Here is a 26,899-nt window from a genome sequence, read left to right as displayed (position 1 = left end):
TCGTCGTAGCAAACACAAATGCCGAAGCAATGGTGACAACGCCGATGACACGACAGTCAACGCCGGATTCAGTGGTTCCAAGTCCAGTCAGCGAAAGAAGCCATACAATAGAAACAATCAGGGACCATCCAGCCTGGACCGCATACTCGACCGTCCGTGCCAGATCCATGGCACCCCAGACAAACCAGCCAATCATACCAATAGAGATTGTTGGGTTTTTAAACAGGCCGGCAAGTTAAATGCCGAGAACAAATAAAAGGGATCGCAAAGTGAGGACGATGACGAGGAGCCCCGGCAACCGAACATAGGGGGACAAAAGAAGTTTCCCCCAGGTCAAAACGGTGAATATGATATACGCCACACACATCCCCAAGAGGGAGCGCAAGCGCGCGCTCAGGGACGTCTATGCGATAGAGCCAGTCGCCCCAAAATTTAATCCATGGTCGTCATGCCCGATCACTTTTGATCGACGGGATCATCCGACCAGTATCCATCATGGCGGTTCAGCCGCATTGGTCCTTGACCCAATAATTGACGGATTCCACCTGACGCGAGTCCTCATGGACGGCGGTAGCAGCCTGAACCTGCTCTATCAGGACACAGTGCGCAAAATGGGCATTAACCCATCACGGATCAAGCCCACAAAAACTACCTTTAAAGGAGTCATACCAGGTGTAGAGGCCCGTTGTACGGGCTCAATTACGCTAGAGGTTGTCTTCGGATCTCCGGACAACTTCCAAAGCGAAGAGTTAATCTTCGATATCGTCCCTTTTCGTAGCAGCTACCACGCACTGCACGGACGAACCACATTCGCTCGATTCAATGCGGTCCCTCATTATGCTTACCTTAAGCTCAAGATGCCTGGACCACGCGGCGTCATAACAGTTAATGGAAATACGGAACGCTCCCTCTGTACCGAGGAGCACACCGCTGCCTTAGCAGCAGAAGTACAGAGCGGCCTTTTCAAGAAAAGCCTTAATTCGGCGGTCGAGCCCCCGGACACTATCAAGAGGGTCCGGACTACTCTGCAGCAGGACAGCTCAGCTCATCAAGAGCTCGACTGGCAATTCGGCCTCTGTCCCAGTCCCAACGAAGTGGCGGCATTCGCACCGCGCGTACATAACTATGCACTTAAAATACCATGGGATAGGCGGAGGCATAACTAGCTTGTGATCCACAATACGGTTTAACCACCCCCGAACAGAGATACTTTCACTATTTCTTTTCTGCTTTTCAGGTCTCTTCTCAAGAGGACTTCCCTGACGACCTAATCGCAGGTCCTTTCAAAGGACAAATACACCAAGCCGGTAGTCAGCTTGAGTGTAGAGGGGAGTTTTTAAGTGGTTTCTTTAACAACCACTCTACCTTTCTCCAGGGTTCCACGCGCAGCTCTCCCTTGGTCTTGGCATGTCAAATAGCCCGTTGCTTATTGATACCTCTCCAACGTATCCATAATTTTTGATTGTTCCATGCTATTATATTATCCATCTACGATGTTTCATATGCATTTATATGCTATTTTATATGATTTTTGGGACTAACCTATTAACCTAGAGCCCAGTGCTAGTTTCTGTTTTTTCCTTGTTTTTGAGTATCGCAGAAAAGGAAAACCAAACGGAGTCCAATTGACCTGAAACTTGACGGAGCTTATTTTTGGACCAGAAGAAGGCCATGGAGTAAAAGAGTTGGGCCAGAAGAGTCCCGGGCTGCGCACGAGGGTGGGAGGCGCACCCACCCCCTGGGCACGCCCCCTACCTCGTGGACAGCCCGGAGACCCCCCTGACTTGTTCTCGACGCCAAAACCTCTTATATATACAGAAACCCCTAGAACATAACCTATATCGGGAGTTCCGTAGCCGCAAGCCTCTGTAGCCACCAAAAACCAATCGGGACCCTGTTCCGGCACCCTGCCGGAGGGGGGAACCCTCACCGGTGGCCATCTTCATCATCCCGGCGCTCTCCATGACGAGGAGGGAGTAGTTCACCCTCGGGGCTGAGGGTATGTACCAGTAGCTATGTGTTTGATCTTTCTCTCTCTCTCTCTCGTGTTCTTGATGTTGTACGATCTTGATGTATCGCGAGCTTTGCTATTATAGTTGGATCTTATGATGTTTCTCCCCCTCTACTCTCTTGTAGTCGATTGAGTTTTCCCTTTGAAGTTATCATATCGGATTGAGTCTTTAAGGATTTGAGAACACTTGATGTATGTCTTGCATGTGCTTATCTGTGGTGACAATGGGATATTCACGTGATCTACTTGATGTATGTTTTGGTGATCAACTTGCGGGTTCCGTAACATTGTGAACTTATGCATAGGGGTTGGCACATGTTTTCGTCTTGACTCTCCGGTAGAAACTTTGGGGCACTCTTTGAAGTGCTTTGTGTTGGTTTGAATGGATGAATCTGAGATTGTGTGATGCATATCGTATAATCATACCCACGAATACTTGAGGTGACATTGGAGTATCTAGGTGACATTAGGGTTTTGGTTGTTTTGTGTCTTAAGGTGTTATTCTAGTACGAACTCCACGATAGATCGAACGGAAAGAATAGCTTCGTGTTATTTTACTACGGACTCTTGAATAGATCGATCAGAAAGGATAACTTTGAGGTGGTTTCGTACCCTACCATAATCTCTTTGTTTGTTCTCCGCTATTAGTGACTTTGGAGTGACTCTTTGTTGCATGTTGAGGGATAGTTATATGATCCAATTATGTTATTATTGTTGAGAGAACTTGCACTAGTGAAAGTACGAACCTTAGGCCTTGTTTCCTAGCATTGCAATACCGTTTACGCTCACTTTTATCATTAGTTACCTTGCTGTTTTTATATTTTCAGATTACAAAAACCTATATCTACCATCCATATTGCACTTGTATCACCATCTCTTCGCTGAACTAGTGCACCTATACAATTTACCATTGTATTGGGTGTGTTGGGGACATAATAGACTCTTTGTTATTTGGTTGCAGGGTTGTTTGAGAGATACCATCTTCATCCTATGCCTCCCACGGATTGATAAACCTTAGGTCATCCACTTGAGGGAAATTTGCTACTGTCCTACAAACCTTTGCACTTGGAGGCCTAACAACGTCTACAAGAAGAAGGTTGTGTAGCAGACATCAAGCAGTTTCTGGCGCCGTTGCCGGGGAAGTGAGTGCTTGAAGGTATATCTTTAGATCATGCAATCGAATCTTTTAGTTTCTTGTTTTATCACTAGTTTATTTTCTAAAAGAAAACTACAAAAAAATGGAATTAAGGGTGCCTCATATGCTTCATCTTTTTAATGTCTTTCGTGAAAATGATGGGAAGGAAAATTATGCTCAAGTACTAGAAGAAGAATTACATAGAATGTTTGGCATAAAATATGTGAATGATGAGCATGATTGCAATGTTGTTAGTATGAATTCTTTGAATACCCATAATGCTAATGATATGCAAAGCCACAAGCTTGGCGATGCTAAGTTTGATGAAGATGATATGTTTAGTCTCCCAAGTTTCGATGAGCAAATTTATCACGATGATAGCATGCCTCCTATTTATGATGATTATAGTGATGAAAGTGGGTTTGGAAGAGTGTCAACTTTAGGAAGTAATGATCCCACTATTTTGGAGGGTGTTGAATCTTATTGTGATAATTATGAAAGTGGATTTGGAGAGGTCATGACTTTATTTAGTGATGAATCCACTATTTAGGAAGAGGTTCCAATTGATTATGAGAACAAAGTTGCTATCCATGATGATTATTGTGATGACTTTTATGCTATAAAGAATAATGATAACCATGAAACTTGTCATCATGATATTAGTTTTTTCAATTGGATTATGCCTCACATGATAATTATTTTGTTGAGTTTGCTCCCACTATTATTCATGAGAAGAATTTTGCTTATGTGGAGAATATTTTTTTATGCAAGTAGATCATGAAAAGAATGCTTTATGTGCTGGTTATATGGTTGAATTCATTCATGATGCTACTGAAAATTATTATGAGGGAGGAACATATGCTTGTAGGAATTGCAATAATATCAAGTTTGCTCTCTATGTGCTTAAAGTTTTGAAGTTATGGTTGTTTTGCCTTCCTATGCTAGTTAATTATTGTTCCCATAAGTTGTTTGCTCACAAAATGCCTATGCATAGGAAGTGGGTTAGACTTAAATGTGCTAGTCATATTCTTCATGATGCTCACGTTATGTTTCAATTCTTATCTTTTATGTGAGCATCATTGAAATCATCATGCCTAGCTAGGGGCGTTAAACGTTAGCGCTTGTTCGGAGGCAACCCAATTTTATTTTTGTTCCTTGCTTTTTGTTACTGTTTAGTAATAAATAATTCATCTAGCTTCTGTTTAGATGTGGTTTTATGTTTTAATTAGTGTTTGTGCCAAGTAGAACCTTTGCGAAGACTTGGGTGAAGTCTTCGTGATCTTGCTGTAAAAAACAGAAACTTTAGCGCTCACGAGATTAGCTACAACTTTTTACTGGAGAGTGCTATTAGGTTGATTCTTTTTGAAGAAGATTAATAGATAAATTACTCAGGTTCACCAATTATTTCATAATTTTTGGAGTTACAGAAGTATACGTTTTATACAGATTACTACGGAGTGTTCTGTTTTCGACAAATTCTGTTTTCTATGTGTTGTTTGCTTATTTTGATGAAACTATGAGTAGTATCGGAGGATATGAACAATAGAGAAGTTGGAATACAGTAGATATTACACCAATATGAATTTAGAATGAGTTCACAACAGTACCTAAGTGGTGATTTATTTTCTTATACTAACGGAGCTTACGAGTTTTATTTTATGTTTTGTGTTGTGAAGTTTTCAAGTTTTCGGTAAAGATTCGATGGACTATGGAATAAGGAGTGGCAGAGCCTAAGATTGGGGATGCCCAAGGAACCCCAAGGTAATATTCAAGGACAACCAAGAGCCTAAGCTTGGGGATGCCCCGGAAGGCATCCCCTCTTTCGTCTTCGTTCATCTGTAACTTTACTTGGAGCTATATTTTTATTCACCACATGATATGTGTTTTGCTTGGAGCGTCATTTTAATTTCTTTTGTTTTGCTTGCTGTCTGAATAAAATACCAAGATATGAAATTCTTAAATGTTAGAGAGTCTTCACATAGTTACATAATTATTCAACTACTCATTGATCTTCACTTATATCTTTTGAAGTAGTTTGTCATTTGCTCTAGTGCTTCACTTATATCCTTTTAGAGCACGGCGGTGGTTTTATTTTGAAGAAATAGATGAACTCTCATGCTTCACTTATATTATTTTGAGAGTCTTAAACAAAATGGTAATATGTTTTGGTTACGAAATTAGTCCTAATATGATAGGCATCCAAGAGGGATATAATAAAAACTTTCATATATAGTGCATTGAATACTAAGAGAAGTTTGATTCCTTATGATTGTTTTGAGATATGAAGATGGTGATATTAGAGTTGTGCTAGTTGAGTAATTGTGAAATTGAGAAATACTTGTGTTGGAGTTTGCAAGTCCCGTAGCATGCACGTATGGTAAACGTTGTGTGACAAATTTGAAGCATGAGGTGTTCTTTGATTGCTGTCCTTATGAGTGGCGATCGGGGACGAGCGATGGTATTTTCCTACCAATCTATCCCCCTAGGATCATGCGCGTAGTGCTTGGTTTTTGATGACTTGTAGATTTTTGCAATAAGTATGTGAGTTCTTTATAACTAATGTTGAGTCCGTGGATTATACGCACTCTCAACGTTCCATCATTGCTAGCCTCTTCGGTACCGTGCATTGCCCTTTCTCACCTTGAGAGTTAGTGCAAACTTCTCCGGTGCATCCAAACCCCGTGATACGATACGCTCTATCACACATAAACCTCCTTATATCTTCCTCAAAACAGCCACCATACCTACCTATTATGGCATTTCCATAGCCCTTCCGAGATATATTGCCATGTAACTTTCCACCGTTCCATTTATTATGACACGCATCATCATTGTCATATTGCCTTGCATGATCATGTAGTTGACATCGTATTTGTGGAAAAGCCACCGTTCATAATTCTTTCATACATGTCACTCATGAGTCATTTCCCATCCCGGTACATCGCCGGAGGCATTCACATAGAGTCATACTTTGTTCTAGTATCGAGTTGTAATCTTTGAGTTGTAAATAAATAGAAGTGTGATGATCATCATTAATAGAGCATTGTCCCGAGAAAAAAAGAAAAAAAGAGAAAGGCCAAAAAGAATAAAAAAGAAAGAAAGGCCAAATAAAAAAGGGCCAAATAAAAAAATAAAAAAAGAGAAATAAAAGGGAGAATGCTACTATCCTTTTTCCACACTTGTGCTTCAAAGTAGCACCATGATCTTCATGATAGAGAGTCTCTTATATTGTCACTTTCATTTACTAGTGGGAATTTTTCATTATAGAACTTTGCTTGTATATTCAACCGATGGGCTTCCTCAAATGCCCTAGGTCTTCGTGAGCAAGCAAGTTGGATGCACATCCACTTAGTTTCTTTTGTTGAGCTTTCATACATTTATAGCTCTAGTGCATCTGTTGCATGGCAATCCCTACTCCTCGCATTGACATCAATTGATGGGCATCTGCCTAGCCCGTTGATTAGCCGCGTCAATGTGAGACTTTCTCCATTTTTGTCTTCTCCACACAACTTCCTTGATCATATTCTATTCCACCCATAGTGCTATGTGCATGGCACACGCTCATATATTGCGTGAAAGTTGAAAAAAGTTTGAGATTACTAAAGTATGAAACAATTGCTTGGCTTGTCGTTGGGGTTGTGCAAGATGAGAGCATCTTGTGTGACAAAAATGAAGCATGGCCAAACTATATGATTTTGTAGGGATGCACTTTCTTTGGCTATGTTATTTTGATAAGACATAATTGCTTGGTTAGTATGCTTGAAGTATTATTATTTTATGTCAATATTAAACTTTTGTCTTGAATATTATGGATCTGAATATTCTTGCCACAAGAAAGAAGATTACATTGATAATTATGATAGGTAGCATTCCACATCAAAAATTCTGTTTTTATCATTTACCTACTCGAGGACGAGCAAGAATTAAGCTTGGGGATGCTGATACGTCTCCAACGTATCTATAATTTTTGATTGTTCCATGCTATTATATTATCCATCTAGGATGTTTCATATGCATTTATATGCTATTTTATATGATTTTTCGGACTAACCTATAAACCTAGAGCCCAGTGCCAGTTTCTGTTTTTTCCTTGTTTTTGAGTATCGCAGAAAAGGAAAACCAAACGGAGTCCAATTGACCTGAAACTTGACGGAGCTTATTCTTGGACCAGAAGAAGGCCATGGAGTAAAAGAGTTGGGCCAGAAGAGTCCCGGGCTGCCCACGAGGGTGGGAGGCGCGCCCACCCCCTGGGCGCGCCCCCTACCTCGTGGACAGCCCGGAGACCCCCCTGACTTGTTCTCGATGCCAAAACCTCTTATATATACAGAAACCCCTAGAAAATAACCTAGATCGGGAGTTCCGCCGCCGCAAGCCTCTGTAGCCACCAAAAACCAATCGGGACCCTATTCCGGCACCCTGCCGGTGGGGGGGAACCCTCACCGGTGGCCATCTTCATCATCCCGGCGCTCTCCATGACGAGGAGGGAGTAGTTCACCCTCGGGGCTGAGGGTATGTACCAGTAGCTATGTGTTTGATCTATCTCTCTCTCGCACGCGTTCTTGATGTGGTACGATCTTGATGTATCGTGAGCTTTGCTATTATAGTTGGATCTTATGATGTTTCTCCCCCTCTACTCTCTTGTAATGGATTGAGTTTTCCCTTTGAAGTTATCTTATCGGATTGTGTCTTTAAGGATTTGAGAACACTTGATGTATGTCTTGCATGTGCTTATCTGTGGTGACAATGGGATATTCACGTGATCTACTTGATGTATGTTTTGGTGATCAACTTGCGGGTTCCGTAACATTGTGAACTTATGCATAGGGGTTGGCACACGTTTTCGTCTTGACTCTCCGGTAGAAACTTTGGGGCACTCTTTGAAGTACTTTGTGTTGGTTTGAATGGATGAATCTGAGATTGTGTGATGCATATCGTATAATCATACCCACGAATACTTGAGGTGACATTGGAGTATCTAGGTGACATTAGGGTTTTGGTTGATTTGTGTCTTAAGGTGTTATTCTAGTACGAACTCTATGATAGATCGAACGGAAAGAATAGCTTCATGTTATTTTACTATGGACTCTTGAACAGATCGATCAGAAAGGATAACTTTGAGGTGGTTTCGTACCCTACCATAATCTCTTCGTTTGTTCTCCGCTATTAGTGACTTTGGAGTGACTCTTTGTTGCATGTTGAGGGATAGTTATATGATCCAATTATGTTATTATTGTTCAGAGAACTTGCACTAGTGAAAGTATGAACCTTAGGCCTTGTTTCCTAGCATTGCAATACCGTTTACGCTCACTTTTATCATTAGTTACCTTGCTGTTTTTATATTTTCAGATTACAAAAACCTATATCTACCATCCATATTGCACTTGTATCACCATCTCTTCGCTGAACTAGTGCACCTATACAATTTACCATTGTATTGGGTGTGTTGGGGACACAAGAGACTCTTTGTTATTTGGTTGCAGGGTTGTTTGAGAGAGACCATCTTCATCCTACGCCTCCCACGGATTGATAAACCTTAGGTCATCCACTTGAGGGAAATTTGCTACTATCCTACAAACCTCTCCACTTGGAGGCCCAACAACGTCTACAAGAAGAAGGTTGTGTAGCAGACATCAAGCAGTTTCTGGCGCCGTTGCCGGGGAAGTGAGTGATTGAAGGTATATCTTTAGATCTTGCAATCGAATCTTTTAGTTTCTTATTTTATCACTAGTTTAGTTTATAAAAGAAAACTACAAAAAAATGGAATTAAGGGTGCCTCATATGCTTCATCTTTTTAATGTCTTTCGTTAAAATGATGGGAAGGAAAATTGTGCTCAAGTACTAGAAGAAGAATTACATAGAATGTTTGGCATAAAATATGTGAATGATGAGCGTGATAGCAATGTTGTTAGTATGAATTCTTTGAATACCCATAATGCTAATGATATGCAAAGCCACAAGCTTGGGGATGCTATGTTTGCTGAAGATGATATGTTTAGGCCCCCAAATTTTGATGAGCAAATTTATCACGATGATAGCATGCCTCCTATTTATGATGATTATATTGATGAAAGTGGGTTTGGAAGAGTGTCAACTTTAGGAAGTAATGATCCCACTATTTTGGAGGGTGTTGAATCTTATTGTGATAATTATGAAAGTGGATTTGGAGAGGTCATGACTTTATTTAGTGATGAATCCACTATTTCGGAAGAGGTTCCAATTGATTATGAGAACAAACTTGCTATCCATGATTATTATTGTGATGACTTGTATGCTATTAAGAATAATGGTAACCATGAAACTTGTCATCATGATATTAGTTTTCAATTGGATTATGCCTCACATGATAATTATTTTGTTGAGTTTGCTCCCACTATTATTCATGAGAAGAATTTTGCTTATGTGGAGAGTAATAAAATTTTTATGCAAGTAGATCATGAAAAGAATGCTTTATGTGCTGGTTATATGGTTGAATTCATTCATGATGCTACTGAAAATTATTATGAGGGAGGAACATATGCTTGTAGGAATTGCAATAATATCATGTTTCCTCTCTATGTGCTTAAAATTTCAAAGTTATGCTTGTTCTGCCTTCCTATGCTAGTTGATTATTGTTCCCATGAGTTGTTTGCTCACAAAATGCCTATGCATAGGAAGTGGGTTAGACTAAAATGTGCTACTCATATTCTTCATGATGCTCCCGTTATGTTTCAATTCTTATCTTTTATGTGAGCATCATTGAAATCATCATGCCTAGCTAGGGGCGTTAAATGTTAGCGCTTGTTGGGAGGCAACCCAATTTTATTTTTGTTCCTTGCATTTTGTTCCTGTTTAGTAGTAAATAATTCATCTAGCTTCTGTTTAGATGTGGTTTTATGTTTTAATTAGTGTTTGTGCCAAGTAGAACCTTTGGGAAGACTTGGGTGAAGTCTTTGTGATCTTGCTGTAAAAAACAGAAACTTTAGCGCTCACGAGATTAGCTACAACTTCTTACTGGAGAGTGATATTAGGTTGATTCTTTTTGCAGAAGATTAATAGATAAATTCCTCAGGTCCACCAATTTATTTCAGAATTGTTTGAGTTACAGAAGTATACGATTGATACAGATTACTACAGACTGTTCTGTTTTCAACAGATTCTGTTTTCTATGTGTTGTTTGCTTATTTTGATGAAACTATGAGTAGTATCGGAGGATATGAAACTATGTGCTGTTTGCCCACAGTCACAAGCTTGGCGTCCATCTTCGCCCACCATGCCTTGACTCGTGTGAAGGCCATCTGCGCTCCCTCGATGCAGACTGATCGCTTGATGACGTCCAGCCGAGGACAGGCGTTCACCAGCCGCTTCACGAGGCCGAAGTAACTGCTGGGTATAGCTTCGGCGGGCCACAGTCGGATTGTTAATCCTTCATGGGCTGTTCGGCCACCCTATGCAGCTCGACCAGCTGTTTCAGCTAATCGGTGAAGGGCACTGGATGTTCTGGCGCAAGATATTGCGACCAGAACAGCTTCTCCGTTGAGCTCCCCTCTTCGACCCGGAAGAACTCTGCAGCGTCTGACGCACTGCGCGGCAGGTCCACAAACGCCCCCGGAGAACTCCGAATCCGGGTTAGTAAGGCATACTTCTTCTTCACATACTTGCTTTGCATACTAAATGCCTTACCCGCCGCGATCTTCTTGGCCTCCTGGATCTCCTGGAGGGCGCCCTGGGCCTCAACCCGGGCCTCTTCAGCACTTTGGCGAGCCTTGGCGAGTTCGGCCTCTCGAGCCGACACATCACACTCCAAGGCCTCGCATTTCTTCACCGCGTCCTGGAGCTCTTGCTGGACCTCGTTGACCTGAGCCTTGAGCTTCTTACGGGCAGCCTGCTCCTTGACAGCCTTCCCCTCGGCTTCGGCCAGGGCCTTTTTAAGGGCCTCGACCTCGGTTGTCGCTCCTGCACATATCATAACGTTACGGTCAATACACATAATTTACTCTTTTCGAATACTCAGCGAGTCATTACATACCTTGCTGGTCTGCCAGTTGCTTCCTCGCTTGGCCGAGCTCCTCCTCGGCCCGCTCCAGTCTATACTTCAGTCCGGAGACTTCGGTAGCATGAGAGGTCGCGGCCAGCAACGACGCCTGCTCATTCATACAAGACAAATTTAGTTAGTTTCCTGCAAAAATGAATTGATCCTCTGTCCGGTTCTGCTTGCTGAACACCGGACAGTGTCTCAGGGGCTATTGTCTATATGGGGATTTTTCTCCTTTGCGTCGCTTACCTCAAAACCTGTCAGCCGGCCGCTGCAGGCTTCGGTCAGTCCGCTCTTGACAGACTGAACCCTTTCAATCAACGTACCCATAAGGATACGGTGTTCTTCCATAATGGAAGCACCTCGCGGCGCTTCCAGAAGATTGTCTAGTGCCCCTGGTTGAACAGAGGTCACCGGGGGGATAGGCACACCTCCATCTTTCAAAGGAGGCTGCGCGCCGGACTCCGGAGCCGTGTCGGTCTCCAGAACCATATCTGGACGATGGCCGAACTGAGTTCGGCCCCCATCGCCAGTCCCCATGGGGGACTGCTCCCCCATGTGTCCGGCAGCCGAGGTTTCGCCCTCTGGCGCCACCCTGACGGCCTCCTAGGACTCTCCCTGGCCTGGGAAAGCCCTTCACGACAGCACGTCGGCGTCGCCCTTGGCCGTGGGAGAGTAAGCGGCCGGCGGTGACACGCTGGCCATCTCCCTTGAATCCAACGAACCTCTAGATGAGGATCGCTGGAAGCTGTCGTAGGCCAGACTACAATTGCACAATTAAACCACGTTAATACAATGAAGAGGAAAGGCCGGATACACGGGCGCGTACCAGCCTGTCAGTACTTACGATGCGGCCAGCGGCTTGCTCCGGGGGCGTCGCTCCTGACTGTTGTCGACGTCCCACGCAGCTTTATCTGTGAGGAAGCCTTTCCCCTTCTTGGGCGCCTCCGCCTCCAGATATGTGGAGGCCGCCCTCTTCTTCCTCCCCCATCTAGGGGAGAGTTTCTTTCCTCCTCCTCATCATCGTCTTTAGCGGCGGAGGAGTGAGTCTTGTCTTCGGACATCACGTCCGAAGTGCCCTTGCGGCGGGGGCCACCTCGTCCCCCCTCGGCCTTCTTCTTGGCCTTCTTCCCCGGCGGTTGGTAGGGCGCCGGGACGAGCATCTTCGCCAGAAGCGGGATGACTGGCTCTTCGGGCAGCGGAGCCCAACTATGACTTCGCTCCGCTTTCTCCGTCCATTCTTGAAAGGATAAATTAGCAAAATTTAGTTATCCTCCTTGAGATATGAGGAACTTACGGCGCTGGCGGGGTGGGCAAGATCATGCCCACGACCCGAGTCTATGGCCGGCGGCTTCTCGTCGCCCTTGAAGAGCAGCTTCCAGGCGTCTTCGTGAGTAGTGCTGAAGAGCCTCACCAAGGCCTGGTGCTTCTCCGGATCGAATTCCCATAGAAGGGAAGTTCGGCTTTGGCAGGGGAGGATCTGGCGGACTAGCATAACCTGGATCACATCGACGAGATTGATGTTTTTGTCCACCATGCTTTGGATGCGCGTTCGAAGCGCCACCAGCTCGTCCGACGAAGACCAATTTGGTCCTTTCTTCATCCAGGAGGTTAGCCGCATTGGAGCCCCGGACTTGAATTCGGGGGCTGCGGCCCAGGTGGCATCGCGGGGCTTTGTGATATAAAACCACAGCTTCTGCCACTCCTTGACAGTTTCCACAAATGTGCCTTTGGGCCATGTGACATTGGGCATCTTGCTCACCATGGCCCCTCCGCACTCCGCGTCTTGGCCGTCCACCACCTTCGGCTTCACGTTGAAGATCTTAAGCCACAGACCGAAGGGGGGCTGGACGCGGAGGAAAGCCTCGCACACGACAATGAATGCCGAGATGTTGAGGAAAGAGTTCGGGGCTAGATCATGGAAATCTAGCCCGTAATAGAACATGAGTCCGCGGACAAAAGGGTGGAGTGGAAACCCTAGTCCGCGGAGGAAATGAGGAAGGAACACTACCCTCTCGTTGGGCTTCGGTGTGGGGACGACTTGTCCCTTGGCGGGAAGCCGGTGGGCGATCTCCTTCGCCAGATACCCGGCCCCCCGAAGCTCGGCAATGTCCTTCGCCGTTACGGAGGAGGCCATCCACTTGCCTTGCCCTCCAGAGCCGGACATGGTTGAGAGCTTGCTCGGGGTGGAAGAAACGAGAACTTGGGCGCTGGAGCTCGAGAATGGTAGGGCAGAGGGAGAAAGAAGGCGTGGGTGAAAAAGAAGAATCCTTATCCCCTTATAGAGGCAGTGAATATCGAATGCCTCCCCACTCGCCTTAAAACTCGCCTATTCCCAAGGGCTGTGTAAATGGCACGGTTGGGTTACCCACGCCCGTATTGATAAGAATCCCGCAATAAGGGGACATGTTCTCTGCTTTGACAAGACGTGCCAATGGAAACTGCATCTCGAAATGCGGAACGGTAGACAAAAATGGTTCGAAATAATGATCGGGCAGGTGTGATGTCATCTTGCGAAAAGTTGTCAGCTGATGGGACTCGTGAAATATTATACTCTCTACGGCTGTGTGTGTGGTACTTGTGTTGCAGATCCGGACACGTTTGTTGCGTCCGAAGACTATCTTGGAATATTCGGAAAGGAGAACCCGCCTTGCAATGCCGAAGACAATTCGCGCGCCGGACACCTCGTCATTGAAGCCTGGTTCAGGGGCTACTGAGGGAGTCCTGGACTAAGGGGTCCTCGGGCGTCCGGCCTGTTGGACATGGGACGGATTAATGGGCTGTCAAGATACAAGACCGAAGACTTTCTCCCGTGTCCGGATAGGACTCTTCTTGGCGTGGAAGGCAAGCTTGGCGACCAAATATGAAGATTCCGTTCTCTATAACCGACCTTGTACAAACCTAGTCCCCTCCGGTGTCTATATAAACCGGAGGGCTTAGTCCGGAAAGGGATATAGTCATACAGGCTAGACTTCTAGGGTTTTAGCCATTACGATCTCGTGGTAGATCAACTCTTGTAATACTCATATTCATCAAGATCAATCAAGCAGGAAGTAGGGTATTACCTCCATAGAGAGGGCCCAAACCTGGGTAAACATTGTGTGCCGCGTCTCCTGTTACCATCGACCTTAGACGCACAGTTCGGGACCCCCCTACCCGAGATCCGCCGGTTTTGACACCGACAGGGGGCATGCATTCATAGCTTAGGAATCCCTTCGTGCCGACACGAGGGATGGGGCTGCTATGTGACACCCAAGTTTTTATTTGGATTTTTCAAAAGATTTTTATTTGACTTGAGGGGAGCAATTTAAATTTTTCTTTAAGAGAACTCTCCCTCTCATATATTTTTCCTTATGACAAAAGTTTTGTTTGGATTCACCCAAGATCTTCCTTTGACCTTGGGAGTTCTTGCTCTTCATTTGGGCTCAAGACAAAATGTTTTTCATTTGAGAAAATAACTTTTGTAAATCTTTTTGAATTTTACACTATGGCTTTTGGAAAGTCCTTTGCCACTTTCAACTATTCCTTCTTGCCATGGCATTAGTGCAAATCCTCTCTCCTAACCACTTCCCTCACCTTTGGATCATGATTTGCATCAAATCCAGCAAGTTGAACCTCCCCATGTGATCATTTTCATTCAAATTCTATTCAAACAAATTTCTGTCTTCTCTTATAGCACTTGGAGATTTACAAAGGAACTCCATTTTCTGTTTGGACTTTTACCACCAAACTTCTTTCCCCTCCTAGTCCTTTGAACCCTCAACCTGGAACCATGAAGATCCACTGGTCTCCAGTTCAAAAATTTCAAACTAGACCTGCTGCAAGTTTGGACCAGATTTGGCAAATTTGGTGAAATTCATTCAAAACATTCTCCAAAAATTCCAAGTAAATTCATGCAGCCCCTGAGTACTTTGAGTGATCATCTCACCAAGTTACAGCTCCAGAAAAATTTATCTCTTTACCAAAACCTACTGTCGAACACCTGCAATGCATGGTCACTGTCAAGTTTCAGTAAATTCAGAGTTTCAGTTCAGTGCTTGCTGTCGTTTTCTTCAGAAACGGGCATCGATCTCGCCAGTACCCTCGCGTCGCCTTGCTCCTTGTCCTCGCCCTCTTGTTCCTGCACCGCACGAGTGCCTGGCATCTTGCGGGCGTCGGCGACGAGCAGCAGAAGGTGCGCCGCCCCATGACCGACGCCGGCGGCGGCTTTGCGGACGCCAGCGGGAGACACGGCGCCGACGTCTCCACCCAGCGCCGCCCAAACCACCGGAGCCCGCCGCGTGGCCGTCCACTCCCCCGAATGCGCTGCCGTTCTCGTCGTGAACCGCAGGGCGCGGAGCGCGCTCTCTGCCGCCGTTGAGCCCGTGCGGTCACCTCACCGTGGGCAGACGCCATTACGCCAGGGTCAGCTCCGTTTAGCTGCAAAACGAGTCCCGTAACATCCACTGATGCTGCCCGACCGCTCAAACCCTCTGCCAACCCACTGCTCCGCCGTAATCGCTCGCCGGAGATTTACCGTTCACGGCCATCCCGTCGATCTGCCTATAAATAGGGGCCCCGAGCTTCAACTCGAGCACCCACCAGCCCTGCACTTCCCCTAGAGCACGCCTAGCCACTGGAAGAGCCCCGAGGAGGTCTCCTTCCTCGACTCCGGCCGCCGCGACCCGCCACGGGATCCAGCCCGATTCACCCCCGTGTGTGCTCCGCAGCCTCCATCCTCTTGCCAGTAGCTTCACCATGCACCTCTCGTTCTGACCCGCACTTCAATTTGAAGCTTGCAGCCCTCCACCGGAGTTCCCCAACCTCACCCGAACCGCCGTCCGCCGGAGATAGTGTCGCCGTCGACGTGGTGCTCCCCGTTGGACGAGTCCACCACCCACCAACGCGGAAGAAGACACTGAAGCTCTTGGTACCCTCCGTTTCTCCTAACTCGCCGTGGTTCGACGCCGGCGTCCACCGCCGTCTTCGGGCGCCGGCGAGCCTTTTCAAACCTGACATGCAGACCCCGCGTGTCAGCCTCTGTTTTATTTCCCCGAACCGTTTTCTGTTGACGCCTTCGGGCAAAATACGCCTTCTCTCTTGCGCTTGCGCATTTCCAAACGAACCGTTTTCTGTTTTCTCAGTTAAAACCCTGGAACTTTCCTGTTTCATTACAGAAAGGTCCCTGGACAGAAACCTTTATAACTTTTTAATAAAAAGGTATTTTTGAGTGATTCTTTTTCTGACATTCTTAAAATTTTGTCTAGTTTTTATGGGATTTATTTGGAAAATATTTGGCAAAGTTTCTGTGTGTGTGTGTTGGTTTTCACGTTAGTACCCATTTCGTGATTGCCGTAGGTTCCGGGAGAGGTGACGGAGCCGCGAACTTCGCCGAGCTAGATTCCGACTTCTCCGAACCAGGCAAGCATGTTTGAACATTTGATATGGCAGATGTTTTGCATGTTCATGTGAAAGATTGTGTGTGGCATATGAGTGTCGGTAAATATCTCGTTGCTTGTAAGGCAACGACCCGGTTGTTCCGAAGTTGCGATGACCTCTGATGAGAGGTGGCCTAATCATGTAGTGACATGAAGGGCAGCAAGGTGGTACTGTTGTAGCATGCCAGCCTTGCGTCATCCGACTTTCTTCGACGTTAACGTGGTTGGAGCCACGTTATCGATCTTTTCCCGTATGTTCCAAAGTTGCGATGACCTCTGATGAGAGGTGGCCTAATCATGTGGTGACATGAAGGGCAGCAAGGTGGTACTGTGGTAGCATGCCAGCCTTGTGTCATCCGACTTTTCCGACGTTAACATGGTTGGAGCCGTGTTATCGTCCCTTCCCCTTTCCGTGCTACCACATGTCTCATTGCCAAGATACGGTTTAGTAAGTTGGTAACCTCTTTCCGTGTACACACCAAACAGAGAGGCCGGGATGATGGTACCTTGGCCCAGGATTAAAGCCAGTCATTCGGTCAGGGGGCATGGGTGTTTCCGGTTGGGACCGAGAGGGGGGGCACCCCCTTATAGCGCGCGTATAGAAATTTGATCCCATGCTACGCGAGGTTGTAGCCTCCTCGACTCAAGGTTTTTCTTGAATGTTGCCGAGGGTGATCCCTGGCTTCGGATGGTTAAATTGGGTGTGTACTGGTTAGATGTGTTCCTTCCAGAACACCGTAGACGGAACTAGTCCCCGTGACTACTGAAATCCGTTGGCTGTGGTTAAGTACAAACTCTGCAGAGTCAATTCTTTCCAAATCATCGTATCCATGATCAGTAATGTAGACTTTATATCCAAATCTATCCGTGTGAAAAACTTGCCCCGGTGAACAAGCTCAAGTGGTACATTCAATTTCATTGTTATTCCTGTGGATGGACTAACATTATATTTGTCTCGTACTTGTGATAAGTTATATTCCTGAACTATTGTATTGTTGTGTCACAATATAAGCCCTTTATGAGACGTCGCGCAGACGTCCGACTGTGGCGTGTACTCGTTTCTCACTTTAAATATAAGCCCTTTATGCGGTGTCGCCCCGACGCCCGACTGTGGCATTGTTATTCCGCATTTTCCTCTCGAGGAGTCTTTCAGACACTCGTTTGGCACCTGTATTATTATTCCGCATTTTCCGCTCGAGGAGTCTTTCAGACACTCGTTTGGCACCTGTATTATTATTCCGCATTTTCCGCTCGAGGAGTCTTTCAGACACTCGTTTGGCACCTGTATTATTATTCCGCATTTTCCTCTCGAGGAGTCTTTTAGACACTCGTTTGGCACCAGTATTACTATTCTGCATTTTCCGCTCGAGGCGTCATTCAGACCCTCGCTTGGCACCCAGTATTTATTATCTCTATGTCTGATCGCACTGGTTAACTTGTTCATATGTTTCATGTTTACATTTGTTATACCTTATGTCCGAACTGTCTTGCGAGTACTTTCATAGTACTCACCTGGCTTGTTGATTTGGCCAGATGTTGACGAAGGCGATCTCTTGGATGAAGAGTTTGATAGCGCGTCCGACGCCTAGAGGAGTCCCAGTCAGTCCTGCGCGATCCCGGATATTGGTCACTTGCTTTGTTTACGCTTCCGCCACCCGCAATAAGTCTTCTCGAGCCTCACTCCGACGCTCGAAGAGTTGTAGTATTCTGGAATTATATCACTCGCTTCGCGATGATATTTCCACCACCGTTATTATCGTGAGTTAGTAGTTTGCCACCCTATCCGCCGTATTGTTTTATCGGCGTGCATGTAATAAATTGTTGGGCAGTCTCTGCTCAACTTTGTATTATATTTAGTACTCCTGGTATTTTTCTTCTGTGACCAACGTATTGTCTATCAGTGAGAAGGAATTCTTCCTCGCTGGTCCGTAACAGGGATTGGTTTCTCAATAATTATTTTATTGAAAAACCGGTCGTGACATGCTAGCTCTACTTCACTCTTTTCTAGATGAACCTCGGTTGGGGGGCATGCATTCATAGCTTAGGATTCCCTTCGTGCCGACACGCGGGAGGGGGGTTGCTAGCTACTTCGCACTTTGCTATAGTGAACCTCGGTTGGGGGGCATGCATTCATAGCTTAGGATTCCCTTCGTGCCGACACGAGGGAGGTGGGGGGCTGCTAGCCACTTCGCACTTTGCTAGGTGAACCTCGGTTGAGGGGGAGGGGGCATGCATTCATAGCTTAGGATTTCCTTCGTGCCGACATGGGGGGGGGGCAAGCAATACCGTACGCTTTGCGAGAGAGGTGCCACATCAAAGTTGCATTTGCTATTTGAAAATCAAACCACCCTTTTGATACATAAATTTGGTCCACATGCAAGTGTGTTCGTGTTCTGACCCTCTCCCGCGTCATTTTTTGCCAAATTTATGAACATTAGACAAGTCGGATGACGCAACAGACACGGTTCACTCAAACTAACTGTGTGCCACGCCGGTGCACCTGTCACGCACACATCCGCACAGTACATTGGGCTCCACGAGGCTCCCCCTCTCGAAAATATATGCCCGCCTCAAGCGTTTTTCTGTTTCATAACAGACGGTTGTTATCTCCGGACCGTGTGCGATGTTTCTTGTTCCCAATCCCGCCTGCATCGAAAATATCTGCCCGCCTCGAGGGTTTTTCTGTTTCATAACACACGGTTGTTATCTCCGGACCGTGTGCGATGCACTATCATCAAAATTTTCTAGCCCGGCATTTCACTCCCGCGTTTGACTCCCGCGTTGTAAAATTTTCAGTACTCGCGTCATTTCCTCAAACACCCCCCCTCCAAACACACACACACACACACCAAAACCTCCTCAGGCGTGCGCGCGCGCAGACACACACACACACACACACACACACACACCCTCGCTCGAAACCCTAGCAAAGTCCCCGCCGCCGCTGCCGCCGCCGCAAGGCCTCCATTGTCAACATCTGCCGGTTTGCCCGTGCAGCTTACCCACCGATCTCCATACCCAGGCCGCCCTGAGTTACTTAGATGATGTCTGCCAAACACCCCTTTCCCACAGATCCCCATCCCCATCTCCATCCCCCACTCCAGAGTGTCGCAACCTAAGCCCGGCTACGCTTCCCGTGGAGATCGAGGAGTGACTGGCCCAAAAGAGGTGTATAGCGGTCTCTTCGCCCGACGTCGCCGAGGAAGCCGACGACCATTACTGGCGGCAGGCACTCAAGCAGTGGGCTAGAGTATGCAGGCATGTCTCATCCACCGGCTACGACATCGAGGTCATTGACAGCGATGCCCTGAGGCGGGCTGTGTCATAGGTTAAGTGGCCCACCCCCAACCCCTCGGGTTCAACCGCCGTCGATCTCATCCATGGCCCCGCCGCTGATCTCCTCTGGCTCACTGTCAACAATTTGCCATTCTACATCGCCATCGAGCCCCTTTTGTCATTTCTGAAGGACACGTTCTGCGACGCTGGCTTGGGATCCACAACTTACAAGTCAAACCTCATCGACGGTGACCATGAGGAGGGCACCCTCTCCGGCTCTTCCAAGCGGAAAGAGCCCATCTGCTCTTCCAAGGAGAAAGCGCCCGTCTGCGACATTAGGGAGGGCACCCTACAGCCGTGCTCTTCCAAGGGGAAGGAGCCCATCTGCGACAACATGGAGCGCATCCAGGGTCCGTGCTCTTCCCACGGGAACGAGCCCATCCGTGACAAGTGAGGAAACCCATGATTTGTTTTGCCGTGCCTCTTCACAGTGGGGAAACCCATGATTTGTTTTGTCGAGTCCCTTTTGTAGTGTAGTGAGAATATGTCCAGTTTTAATTGCAATATCTGGTTGTTTGTAGTATGCCTTGTTTATTTCAGTTGTTCGCAATGTGATGCTCTATATGTGCAATTATTTACCGTGCAGTACATTTCATCAATCCAGTTTTAAACATACCGATAGGAATGCATAAATTTGCTTGTTGTTAAGCCTGTTATAGCTAGCATATGCCTCTTTTAAAGTTTTTTGATTGTTCAGTTGTTTGTAGTTAGCATATGTTCAGTTTCAAATGCTATCTTTGGTTGTTCGTAGTATGCCTTGTTTATTCCAGTTATTCACAACATGATGTTCTATATGTGCAAGTATGAACTGTGCAGTTCAATTTCATCAGTACCAGTTTCAACAATACCACTATGAATGACTACATTTGGTTGCTGCATCTTGTAGTTAACACGCCTTTCCATTTTTATTTAACCATAACCAGTGTACTTAGACCGGCACAATACCAGTTTGAATGACCATGTTTGCTTGTTGTTAAATGTTAGGCCTGTTGCAGTTAGCACACCTTTCCACTTATTTTTCTTTACTAGCGTGCTTAAACCTGCATACTGAAGCTATCTTTTGGAGATTATTTTGTCTGCCATGTGTAATTTTGGTTGATGTTTAGCCTGCTGTGCTTAACATGCTTCTTGATGTACCTACACATGACAATTTTGGGAACTACTGCTGTTTTCCATCGAGGTTAGTTTCATCGCATGGCTTATATCTGCTCACTGTTCAGGATATCAGTAGCTGGTACCATATAGGTCGGCGGCTGATAAGGGACAAATCGGTGAATCAGACTTTTAATTGAATATATCTGCAACCCATTTTTCCTTAGGTTAACTAGGGCCATATGTAATATATCTGAGGCTACATAGCAACATGCACTGTACTTAATGTCTAAATATGCAATCCTAGGCTACATAGCAACAAGGAAGAGTGTTACATTAATGTTCTAATGATGTCTAGATATATGTAGAAGAGCAACAACAGCAACAACACAACCCTGTTTGGATACTCAACTTAGCTAGAGGTTAGCGTTAGTTTCTAGCTCATTACTAACCCTGAACTAACTCCATCCAAAGAGTTGTTTGGATGGCAGGGTTAGATTGACAGTAAATGCACTAGGAGAACTAGCTCCAATTAGCACCTCTTGGGTTGGATACTAGTTTTTTTTGGGTGGGTTATAGATGCAACTAGCTCAAACTATCCCTCATGTTTAGATATACTTTAGGGCTATTTGAGCCCGAACTAGCTCAAACTAACTGTAACCCGTGGATACAGCAACAGATAATTTGTAAGAATGAACTAAACTCCTTCCCGCCCATAATATAAGATGTTAATTCACCTAATATGTGAGTATATTGGATGTTATAAGATACTCCCTTCGTTCCTATATATTTGTCTTTTTAGAGATTTCAAATGGACTACCACATACGGATGTATATAGACATATTATAAAAGAGTGTTGTACTACATCATTGTGCAATTGCTGTTTAGCTTTGTAACGCCCACGATGCAGCTATATCTCCCACGTGTCGAGGCACGACTTAGAGGCATAACCGCATTGTGGTTTTGTCGCAAGAAGAGTTATCTTCACACAATCCCATGTAATGAACAAGAATGGGATAACGAGAGTTGGCTTACAATCGCCACTTCACACAATACATAAATTAATTCATACATCATCCAAAATCCACACATAGACCGACTACGGTTAAAACCAAATGAAAATAATATAACCCCAAATGCTAGATCCCTGATCGTCCCAACTGGGCTCCACTACTGATCATCAGGAAAAAAACATAATAACGACCACGTTCTTCATCGAACTCCCACTTGAGCTCGGTTGCGTCATCTGCACTGGCATCGTCGGCACCTGCAACTGTTTTGGTAGAATCTGTGAGTCACGAGGACTCAGCAATCTCACACCCGCGAGATCAAGACTATTTAAGCTTATAGGAAAGGATGGTGTAATGAGGTGGAGCTGCAGCAGGCACTAAGCATATATGGTGTCTAACATACGCAAATGAGAGCGAGAAGAGAAGCAACGCAACGGTCGCGAAGCTAGAAATGATCAAGAAGTGATCCTGAAACTACTTACGTTCATGCATAACTCAAACCGTGTTCACTTCCCGGACTCCGCCGAGAAGAGACCATCACGGCTACACACACGGTTGATGTAGTTTAATTAAGTCAAGTGACGAGTTCTCTACAACCGGACATTAACAAATTCCCATCTGCCTCATAACCGCGGGCACGGCTTTCGAAAGATAATACCCTGCAGGGGTGTCCCAACTTAGCCCATTATAAGCTCTTACGGTCAACGAAGGATAAACCTTCTCCCGAGAAGACCCGATCAGTCTCGGAATCCCAGTTTACAAGACATTTCGACAATGGTAAAACAAGACCAGCAAAGCCGCCCGAATGTGCCGACAAATCCCGATAGGAGCTGCACATATCTCGTTCTCAGGGCACACCAGATTGTCCAAGCTTCCGATAGGCGAGCCCAGAGTTGCCCCTGGTGGCCACCGGCGTCTGACAGGTTGGACCAATACTCAGAGGAGCACTGGCCCGGGGGTTTAAATAAAGATGACCCTCGGGCTCGCGAAAACCCAAGGGAAAAGGCTTAGGTGGCAAATGGTAAAACCAAGGTTGGGCCTTGCTGGAGGAGTTTTATTCAAGGCGAACTATCAAGGGGGTCCCATAAATCACCCAACCGCGTAAGGAACGCAAACTCAAGGAACATAATACCGGTATGACGGAAACTAGGGCGGCAAGATTGGAACAAAACACCAGGCATAAGGCCGAGCCTTCCACCCTTTACCAAATATATAGATGCATTAATTAAATAAGAGATATTGTGATATTCCAAAATATCCATGTTCCAACATGTAACCAACTCCAACTTCACCTTCAACTAGCAACGCTATAAGAAGGGCTGAGCAAAAGCGGTAACTTAGCCAAACAACGGTTTGCTAGGAAAGGATGGTTAGAGGCTTGACATGGCAATATGGGAGGCATGATACAGCGAGTGGTAGGTAGCGCAGCATGGCAATAGAACGAACAACTAGCAAAGCAAAGATAGAAGTGATTTCGAGGGTATGGTCATCTTGCCTGCAAGGTTCTCAGAGTTGTCGAAAGCTTGATCCTCGTAAGCGTACTCAACAGGTTCCTCGTTCACGAACTCGTCTCCCGGCTCTACCCAAAACAAGAATACAAGCAACGAAACCACAATCAATCACGGGAAATGCACAAGCAACATGATGCAAAACAAGTATGATATGCGAGATGTGGTATGCGATGCATATGCGTGCTCCGGAAGAACAATGATGAACAAAGCAGTAACTTGGCAAACCAAGTATGTCACTGGAAAGATGAGATGATTTCGGTCGAAATCGATATAAAGATCACCGGAAACGGATGCACGGTTTGCAAATGGCAAGCAAAACAAGAATGACACAAATCTGTGATTAACAGCATGATAGCACTTAGAATGCAACAAGTAACAATGCTTCAGCACTCCAACATAGCAACAAAGCATATGGCAGTAATCTACAGGAGATGCTTGACAAAAGATGAACACTGAACTACGGCTAGATCACAACATAACAGGCTCAAACAAGCATGGCAAAAGTGCAAAAGATACCAGGTTCACAGACTTGGTGAAATTACTGGACATGGCAGAATCAGCATCAGGTAGCAATGTTCAGAGCAAGCAAACAATATGCTACAGAAACTTAACATAGCAAAACAAGGCATGGCATGCATCTACTGAATGCATAGAACAAAAGTCCCTTACTGACCATGAGCCAATAAGGAATACAAGACATGATGGCAACCATGTAAACATAGCAATTTTCGTTAACAGGTTTCAGACTTGGCAGAAAACAGAGCATGGCAGAAACGGTAATATGAAAGCATCTTTGTGAGCTTGATTCACTCAACACAAGGCAACTCATGAGAAAACAAGCATGCCTACAGCAAGATGGCATGTTTATAAAGCTATCCATGGCAAGAGAAAATACATAGCATGAAAGGATCAACTACAACAAGCTTGGCAAAATTGAATAACACGTAAACAATCTGCCAGAAATATTTTATAGCAAAAGTAGAGCAAGATTAAGACATGCTATAGCACTCCATAATTGCAAACAAGGGCATGAATGGGTAGAGCACAACTATATATACAAAACATCCTTACTGAAAATCACCAAAAGGAGCATGGATCTCTCTGTAGCCACATGGATACATAGCAACAAAATAACAGCAGTCATAGACTTGGCAAAATTACCAAGTCCCTGAAATCAGAAACATCACGAAGCCAAGTTTGCATGCTTGTGCTAGTCACCATGGAGATCACAAAAATACATGGCATAAATCTCTGTAAAGATGGCATGGCATACATCAAAACACATGTAGAGCTCATGCCCATAGAATGCACACATCAAATGCAACAAAAATAACAATTCCTCAAGTTCTGATAAGTAACAGCAGTTAACAGCAATTAGCACTCTTGCATCAGAGATTTGGGTATCAATATGGACTCAAATGAACATGGCATAAAGTAACAAAATGAAGAGCATCTCGAGGCGAACATGTCGATATATTACACGCGCGAAACGCAGTAGTATGCAGAGAGTTATGATGCGATGGACAGGAGCACAATATGAGAAAAATATCCAGACTCAGAATATTTCGGGGAGAGAGGAGAGTCAACCTTCGGGTTGACCCGATCGGGATCTAGCTCGGGCTGCTCGAGCTCGCCGGAGTCGGGGCGCTGCGGCCGGACCTCGGGGACGGAGGAGAGGGCCGGCGGGGAGGCGGCACCGGTGAACGGCGGAGGAGGAGGAGACGCCTCGGGGCGGCGGCGTGGGTGGAGCGGCGCGGGCGCCGGCAGGCACGGGCGGACGGCGGCGGGGTCGAAGGGCGCGGCGGCGCCGACGTGGAGGAAGACGGGCGGCGGCGCGCGGCGAAGGAGGCGGGCGACGGCGCCCGGGCGGCGGCGCGGGAGGAGCGGGCCGGGAGGGCCAGGCACGGGCCCTGCGAGCCGCGGCGCGGGAGGAGAGAGAGAGCCGGCGGGGTGATGTGGCGGCCCCTGGTTGGCCGGGCGCGGCGGCGGGGATGCGTCCGGTGGCGGCGGGGGCGATTTTTGCTAGGGTTTCGCCCGGATTTCGGAGGGGGAGGTGTTTTTATAGGTAGAGGGAGCTAGGAGTCTCCAAATGGAGCACGGTTTTTGCCCACACGATCGTGATCGAACGACCTAGAGCATGGAAATGACTTAGATGGGTTTTGGGCTGCTTTGGAGGGGGGTTTTGCTGCAACACACAAAAGGACTTTGCGGTTACCTGGTTAACCGTTGGAGTACCAAACGACCTCCAAATGGAACGAAACTTGACAGGTGGTCTACCGGTGGTATACTAAGGCCACTTGGCAAGACTCGGTCCATTCCGAGAACGTTCAACACCCGCTCACGAAAAGAAACGAAAAGGGGTGCGCCGGAGGAGGTGGGAGTGCCGGATTGCAAAACGGACAACGGGGAAAATGCTCGGATGCATGAGACGAACACGTATGCAAAATGAGATGCGCATGATGACATGATATGATATGCATGACATGAACAAAAAGGAAAACGAGAGACAACACCCAACCACGGAAGGAATATCATAGCACATAGCCGAAAATGGCAAGAGTTGGAGTTACAAATATGGAAAGTTACATCCGGGGTGTGACAACACTCCACCACTACGAGAGGATCTCGTCCCGAGATCTAGGACTGAAAGAACTCCGGATATTCAGAACGGAGGTGATCCTCGCGCTCCCAGGTGGCTTCTCGGTCGGAATGGTGCGACCACTTCACTTTCAGGAATTTGATTGACTTGTTGCGAGTCTTGCGCTCAGTTTCTTCAAGAATAGCAACGGGGTGCTCATGATAAGACAGATCTTCTTGGAGGTCAATCTCTTCGAAGTCGATGGTGCACTCAGGAGTCTTGAAGCACTTGCGAAGCTGTGACACCTGGAACACATCGTGCACGTTCGCGAAGTTGGAGGGAAGCTCAAGTTGATTGGCGAGGTTGCCTCTTTTGCCAATGATCTTGAAAGGACCCACGTATCTAGGGGCAAGCTTCCCTTTGATACCGAAGCGACGAGTGACTTTCATTGGAGAGACGCGGAGGTAGACATGGTCTCCGATCTCGAAAGCCACATCACGGTGCTTACTACCATAGTAACTCTTCTGGCGCAATTGCGCGGCTTTGAGATTTTTCACGGATGACTTTACACATTTCTTCAGCCTCTGTGATTAAGTCATTGCCAAGAAGTTGGCGTTCACCAGTCTCTGACCAATTGAGAGGAGTACGGCACTTTCTGCCATATAGAATCTCGAATGGGGCCTTGCCCGAACTTGCTTGGAAGCTGTTGTTGTAGGAGAATTCGGCATATGGAAGACAATCTTCCCATTTCATGCCAAAGGAAATGACACAAGCCCTGAGCATATCTTCAAGGATTT

Source organism: Aegilops tauschii, chromosome 6 (assembly GCF_002575655.3).
Source record: "Aegilops tauschii subsp. strangulata cultivar AL8/78 chromosome 6, Aet v6.0, whole genome shotgun sequence".
NCBI lineage: Eukaryota > Viridiplantae > Streptophyta > Magnoliopsida > Poales > Poaceae > Aegilops > Aegilops tauschii.
This window is presented reverse-complemented; position numbering follows the sequence as displayed.